Source organism: Myotis nattereri, assembly GCF_964212035.1.
Source record: "Myotis nattereri genome assembly, chromosome: 18".
Taxonomy (NCBI): domain Eukaryota; kingdom Metazoa; phylum Chordata; class Mammalia; order Chiroptera; family Vespertilionidae; genus Myotis; species Myotis nattereri.
The window spans coordinates 159465-167500 of record NC_138093.1 but is presented as its reverse complement, the minus strand read 5'-3'; positions in this window follow the sequence as shown (position 1 = coordinate 167500).

Here is an 8036-nt window from a genome sequence, read left to right as displayed (position 1 = left end):
GGACTGAAGGGTCCCAGGTTCAGTCCTGGTCAAGGGCACATGTCCAGGCTGTGGGCTCTATCCCCTGTGGGGGGCGTGCAGGAGGCAGCTGACCAGTGATTCTCTCTCATCATTGATGTTTCTACCCCTTTCTTCCTTCCTCTCTGAAATATTTTTTAAAAAGTAAAAGGCAGGAGACTTATCAGACTCCTTGGGAGTTCGAATATGGTTGTCTGGCACCTGCCTCTCATTTGCACTTGCACAAAGAGCTACTGGGCAGAATGCCAAGAAGGTCAAAAGGCCTATGGAGGCGTTCAAGTCCCCCATCCTCCTGGACGCCACACCCTGGAATGACGCACAAGAATCGTTTCTGGCAGCACTGTGTATCATGGCTCACCTGGATGAGTTTATTTGACAAGTCGTTGCCTGTGTAAGCAAGGTGAAGTCCTACTGGGTGAGGGTGGTCTATAAATCTAATGACCGTGTCCTTGAAAGGAGAGGGAGATTCAGAGACACGGACAAAGGCCACTGAAAGGGAGGCCTCTCTGAATGTGAGGTCAGAGGCTGTCAGACTGGAAGGAACCAGGGATGTAAAATTCTAGCTGTTTTGCAGGTGTGCTCAGTCCGTGCAGCGGAAACATGCTGGGCCCATAGCCCAGAGGTCGATGGGTCGAAACTGTCCCCTGCTGGGTTTTTCTCCCCAGGCTTTCCCAAGGCCCACGGAGACCCAGTCGAGGGAAGGAGACAGCGTGACCTCGTTCTGGGGGCTCCAACTGTGTTCAAAGTTCACAGAATAAAGGAAGATGCTCCCAGTCTCAAATGCCTGTTTGCTCACTGCTTGATGAATCAGAGAAACATGACCGGGATGACCATGGCCGTGGTCGGGCATATTCCTCCGCTGCTGGGCGGTCTGGTCCTTCAAACGGACAGAGTCCGGGTCCACTGTGAAGGGGGCGTCCGAGAAGAACCTGGAATAAAGGGCATCTCTGCGGGTGGAGGCAGACAGCGGGTTGATGTGACTTCACCTTGTCCTGGAGCAAGGACAACTGAGGAGAAAGTGTGCGACTGGGAGATGCTGGAAGAGGAGCAGAGAGAGGAGGGAGAGGATGGGAGGGGAGGAAGGAGACAGGGACGCGTCAGCAAATATTATCCAAAAAAAATCTTAGGGACGGAAAGAGTGAAGAAAAAGGCTGGTTTAATGCTTTAGAATAGACACATAAAATAGAGATTGTTTACAAAGATGAAATTTTATGAGGGAGAAAAATAAAATGTCTAAGCCCTTGGGTAAACTGATCAAGTTAATAATGGAAGAAGGCATGCAGCTGCTCTCAGCAACGGGGAGGAGAATGACGTGACTAGCAGACTTCAAACCTGGAAAAGAGGAGGCGGAATGGCAAGCTGCCGCAGCAGAGAGGCAGAATCCTCCCGGGAACTCCTAGGAAGACACCTACCAGGGTTAGTATTCCCTTAACACATTAGCCCACACTTGTGAATCATACAGTAGGGTTTGGGGACTGAATTTGTGCCCAGAATAAGTCAGAACCTCACCTCATTTTCGGTCCCTCTCCCGCACCGTCCTGGACCCCAGGAAGAGCCAGCCCAGCAGGACTGCATGGACTCTTTTTGGATGAGAAGCCAATAAAGGGCCTTCCCCGCCTTCGTGAATTGTGTGGTGGTTTCTTATGAACACCCAGTTTGGAGTCACACCTTGGGGACCTCAGCCCTGAGTCTTGGTTTTCACTGTAGATGGGCCACGATTTCCTGGACCTTCCTTTCTACGTGCTTGTGGAAGGGGCCGACTCCTTGGAGAGCAAACACGGCTTTCCTTAGGAGGGCTGCCAGCAGCACAGGGCTTTGGCTGCAGGAATCACGAAGGCATCACCAAAGCCCAGGCTCCCTTGGGGAAAGGAAACACCATTAGGCCTGTGGTCTAACTCCTTTTTAAAAGCAACGAGTCTTTCACTAACATCACGAAGAACCAGATTGGTGAGTTTTCCTTTCAGGGAGACACAGCTGGTTCTCATGTATGTAACACATTGAGATGCTTTCTCTTCCATCGTCAGCAGGATTCACACCTCTGCGGGGAGACCCCAATGGGTTCTAGTTCGTAGTTTTAACCACTCGGCCCAACGACACATAAGCTCTCCGGCTCATAAGCCTACGAAGCCACACCGAGCTTCATCTCTCTTCAAAAGAGGTCAGATATTCTACCAGAAAGTGCACCTGCTGTCAGTGTTCCTTACTCGGACGTCATGACGCGTTTCTTCCTTATAAGTACATTTTATTACCCCAGAGTGGAATCCTGCTCCTGCATCCTCACACATGCAGGAGTGCTGAGACTTCACGAAGTCACGGGCGGTGTCAGGATGGAAACCGAATTTGGTCATTTAGGTGGTGTTTTCCTTGGAGGAAAAAAAGAAAAATGACAGGTTCCACCGAGATTTGAACTCGGATCGCTGGATTCAGAGTCCAGAGTGCTAACCATTACACCATGGAACCTCACGTGCTCCGCCTTTTCCCATAATTGTCTATGATGAGTTAAGTAATTCTACTGACAGCATTATCTGTTGAAGTTCTTTGTCTACATCCACTCACGGCGCTCTTCAAAGAAAATTGACCTTTTATTTATCTTACGGTTTTGCTGAGTACCCGAACAATGAAGTCTACCCTCCCCCCATAAAGAACTGGGGACGTGGTGGTCCTAGTGCTTGCTTTCTTCAGTAAGAAAGAGTGAGTGCGCCTTTCTGAGCTCCAGCACCCCTGAGCGGTGAAGCGGGGGTGCTATGCTGATTATATGACTTAATGCTTGAGAACTTGGTGAAATTCGTATTTTAGTTCCTAACTAGACAAGTAAACTATGAACTTAGAGATTTCACATCTCTTATCTGCAACTCTGCTCGATTTCAGCCCTGAGCTGTTTTTCTCCACCTACTAGTAGATTACGTACCTGTCAGGCCCGTCTCCTGTGAGAAAACAGCATTCATGGGTCGATTTCTGGCAAACCCACGCAGGAAAACTTGCAGGAGTGTGTTTGAGAGAAAACGGGCGAACTGTGCTCGAAAAAGTCTGAGTTGTGGCACCTGCAGCGCTGGGGGAGGAGGTGACCGAGCCTTGGCACCTCAAGGGCATCCTGCTGACCTCATCGGAGGCCGGTGCCCCGGGCAAGCTCCCGCCGGCCCCGGAGCCGTCCTCACGGCTGTTGCGCAGAGACCTGCCCCTGGACCCAGTTACAGAACAAGTTTCCAGGGCAGGTTTTTCGGGGTCCAGGCGACCCAGCCCTGCAGAGTCCGCCCCCTTCGCCCAGGTCTCCGCTCCCGAGCGCACTCAGGACGCCCGGCGGCGCAGCTCTCAGCGCAAAGCCGCGCGTGGGAGTCTGTGCTGGTGGTTTCCCCGCGGGAGTGCAGGCATCTCTCCGGGCTGCGTAACGACTTTAACCCAGTGGGAGCGACCCTGCCCCTCAGCGAGGCGGCGCGGGGCCCCGGGCTGAACAAACACCCGTCCGCGCACTGCGCGGTGAGCCTCCGCCCTCGCCGCCCAGGCGCTCTGGGCGCTCGCCCGCTGAGGCCGCAGGACGGACTCTCCTGCTCGCCCCGAGGAGCAAACGCGCTAAAGAGACACGCCCCTCCTTCCGGGTGCCTCGCCGATTAAAAGGCGAACAGATAAACACAAGGACCTTGCAGAACGTCTACTCCATGCACAACCTCCCAATGCGCGCCTTCTAGGGACGGGGCCTTGCACCAGACTCTGGGTTGTGCTCACCCAACACAACTGCTTACGTCTGATCCCCGGCGCCCGGAGAAACGCCATCCTGCACCCCAGGAGCGCAGAGCGAGAACAGCCAAGGACCTCAGTTTAAAGGGAGGGTAGAAGCAGCTCTTGCAAAATTCAGAGATAAAACCTCCTCTTTAGTAAACAAGCTATCGTCTCAGGGGTGACAGCCGGCGTCCCTCTGGGAAGTCGCTTCTCGGTCTACAAAATGTTTATAAACCCGAAAAGCAGGAGGAAGGGATCGGGAAGAGGAGAAACCACCCGAAAAGCAGGAGGAAGGGATCGGGAAGAGGAGAAACCAGAACTGAAACAAGCCTAAGGACTCGCGGGGAGGAACACACTTCAAAGTCCCTATTGTGGGAAAAAGTAGTCAGAGAGCGCCTTCTGCGGACCGTTCGTTTAGCGAGTGGATAGAACCGCTGTGGAGGCTGAGGTGCTGGAGACGCGAAGGTAAAGGAGACACAGGCGCACTCCCTCTCCCTGAGCAGATTCGTGTCCACGGGGCAGGAAGTGCCTAAACACAGCCCTAAAACAAAACCCACCCGGGATGTTGGGGAAAACGCTTGCTTCGGGCCGTGTAGCCGCACGGATAAGATGGAAAGCTGAAACACGAATCGAAATGGACATTTCTGACCTGCACAAGAAGCGATGGTGCTACTCTGCAGAAAGAGCTGGTCCGTGACCTTCTAGACACAGAATGTACAATGTAGTGCAGCCTATGGGTCCGGGCTATAGAAAATGAAGTGGTTTGTTGGCGTGTGAACACAAAAAACCGCAAAGACCCTGCGGTGGGGCTGCCCTCAAAATGTGGGCGACCCCTGGCTGTGTGAGCTGCTGAGCCCCGCAGAGAAGCTGCTTGTACTAGTTGGAAAGAATGTGCCTGGGCCTCATGGCCTCGAATCGGCATTTTAGGCGTTTCTCAAAACAAGAAAACAAAGCTGGCAATTTCTTCCTTGTCCCTTTAATGGCCTGTGAAGGTATTGGGGTAGATTCCTAAGACCTGTGTGGGTGTGCCGCCCCCTGGCATATGGGATGGACTCTTTGCACCCTCTCATCCAAGACGAACCCAGATGTAGCAAACGATCCCGGGGAATCGAAGGCTCTGCCGCAGCCAAAGAATCCCCCACATTTGGGTTTCTTCCTTCTGTCATGTAGCCTGGTTGTAGTGATAATAAGAAACAATCACTCCGGTAAATCAGGGTAAAGCTGCCACAGGCACACGCTCTTTACATCCAGGCTGCTGAGTCATTAACCTTGATATTGTCTATTAGGAGGCAAAGTCGCACCCACGCCTGAAGCTGAGGTTCCAGTCAAACCAGTTGTCCTCGTCTCTCTCTTCTCCAAGTGGTTATATGATGTGGGCTCCTGACCATGCAGTTTGGAGAGACCCGAGTTAGACAGGTCTAGGCCAGGTCCAGTGGATTCAACCAGGTTCTATTTTAAGCCATTTTACATTCCCATCAATGTAAAATAAAGAATTAAAGCAACCACATGCAGTAAGAAAATTCAAGTAAATATGCCAGTATATGTTATGTTAAACATAAAGTTCCTAGAAATAACCTAGATTGGAGCACTCCGAACTGTGAAGATCTCAGCTCTACCCCACATTGGTCTATAGCAGTGGTTCTCAACCTTGGCTGCACATTAGAATCACCTGAGAATCTTTTTAAACTCCTGATTTCCGGGCCTCATCCTCTGGAAATTCTGTTTTTGTTACTAATGTTGTGGCCCCACCCGATAACAAAGAAACAGTGCATTTTTAGTAACAATACCATCAGGTGTCTTTTTTTGAAATTGATAAATTGACTAAAATATAATATTAAAGTGAAAAGGGCCAAAGTAGCCCAAATTATCTTTAAAAAGGAAAGCAAAATTAGAGGACCTACTTTACCAAACACTAAAGACATAAATGTAGTATAATTAAGACAATGGTCCATGGTCCACGGGCAGACAATGCCACTAAATAGAATGCAGACGGAGACCCCTACACTCTATGCCCTAACTTATGACCAAGGGAGCACTTCAGAAATAGTGAGAATGAATAGTCTTTGCATAAACTGTGAATATAATGGGCGGGGGAATGTTCAAATGAGTATAGCCAGGGGAGAAAATTAAATTGACCCCTTTGACATTATCCACAAAGCCACTTCCAGATAGTCTGTGGATCTGAATGTAGAAGTTAAACAAATAGAAAGATAGACAGATAAATAAATAAAACTTCTAGAAACAACACGGGAATATCTTCATGACCTCGAAGTAGGGAAATATTTTCTCGTATGTCTAAGGGTCTCCTTTCCATCTGGATCATCAAATCCTGCAGTCCTGAGAATTTTTCTTGCATTTTTAAAAATAAAATCCCCCTGTAGGTTTTCTCCTGTCTCCTTCTGGACCTGCCAGTCATCAGAAGACATTGAATCTCCTTTCTTTACGCTTCTTTTTTCCACCTTTGATGTGTCGAGGCTGTTGGGTAAGAGGGAGGAGAACTGTACTCTGTGGGGGCTGCTCTGAGCAGCAGCTTAGCATAAAGTAGGCTCCAGACGTAGTCGGCAGGATTCGAACCTGCGCGGGGAAACCCCAATGGATTTCTAGTCCATCGCCTTAACCACTCGGCCACGACTACAGGTGCACAGGCACAGGAGCCAGAAAGATGTTCTCAAATTGTGACGGGGATACGCTAGTGAGACGATAAGATTTCTGTGTTGACAAGTGTTAGCAAGTTGAGTAAATTCCTCAGGTGAATAAGGCGTGTGGGGGAGGTCACACGCTCCGACATTAGGGCCACTGGGCTGAGCGCACAGGTGCGCCCTGTACCGGTATCTTTGTTCCGAGCGAAGTTCAGGTCAGTTCATCACCAGCGCCTGACCCCTCGCGGGTGAACTGGGCTCTGCTGGGTGCTGGACTCTGCGAAGTGGAGCCGAATTCACTGAGCACCGAAGCGGAGTGAGGGTGGCCCTGGTTTCAGGCGGGGGCGGGGCCAACCCTTCTGCTAGGACTCGCAAGAGGCCAGGCCCTGGCTGAGCGGCACTGCGCTTTCTGGGCTCCAGGGAAGGACCTGCACCCTCGGATTCAAGTGCCCAAGGAGGAGGGAGGGAGAGATGACGCTGAAAACCGTGCCTGGATCCCCTACCCGCATCCCCAGGCACCTGGGCCCACACCGCGTGTATTCATCTGACTGCGTCTGGGAAAAAGCTTTCAAATGTCAACACGATTTCACTTTCCAGACGTGCTAAGAAGAAACTGGAAGGTATTGCCGGTCCGTGAGTTTCATTTCCTGTGAGACGCTAGCTGCTTTCTAAAAAAAAATAGATTGCCTGGTTTAATTCTGGGCTCATTTTCTCCAAATTTAACCACAGAGCACAATCCTCACTCCCCCTTTCACGTTTGTAACTCACTGGTTCTTTCCTCAGAATTCCCAGATGGTGAACAGAAATAATTCAGAACAATATGGTTAGATGTGGACGCCAGGTTCTAGGACGCAAAGATAGGCCCCATTTCATGACCAATAAACTGTTAATGGGTGAGAGGCCAGAGTTAGTGAACATGCTGCATCTTGAGAAAGCCGAGATAATTGCTTGTACTTAATACATTATATTTAACCAGAAGTAACAAAGTTTTGCAGGGGGAATCCTAATTAAAAATAAAACAATTTCCTTGTGTCTATATCCAGAAAAGATGAACTGTTCTCTGACTGATGAGGAGAAGAAATATTGTCATGGGAAGTCAGAGCCCATCACTCACCCTGTGATTCATAGATTCAGAGCATTTCTTATGTGCTTTTCCATTGGCAGTCTTGGGAAAATTCGAAACCATTTACTTTAAAAGATTTTCCAACCTATTTTAAATGTTTATTTTCTGCCTGTTCCTGTAAGAATATTTTTTTGGGCAGACCTCAATCATGAGAGCTCCAAAACATGTTTTTGTTTTTGTTTTTTAAAGTTGCAACTTTTTGTTATGAATATAAAAGACCATAAAATAGTTATTTACCAAAGTATGCATGCAAAGTAAATTTTAAGGTCAAATTAAGTGTCAGCAGATGAGGGGGTAGAGAAGCCTCATGGATTCTGCAAACCTCTAACTAGCATCAACTATCCAAGAACAAACCCAAGGCTCATGATTGTGAAAGGTGTTGGAAAAGACACCGAGTCAAGGAAAAGTTGTGGAGGAAAAGTTCAACATCAAAGTCCTTGAGTCTACATTTAGAGAATTAATTTCTCTTGTGCCAAGTAAAATAAATGTTTCTCTTTGATTAGAAAAACTTGGGTGATGACGACTCACACTGGGTGAAGGGC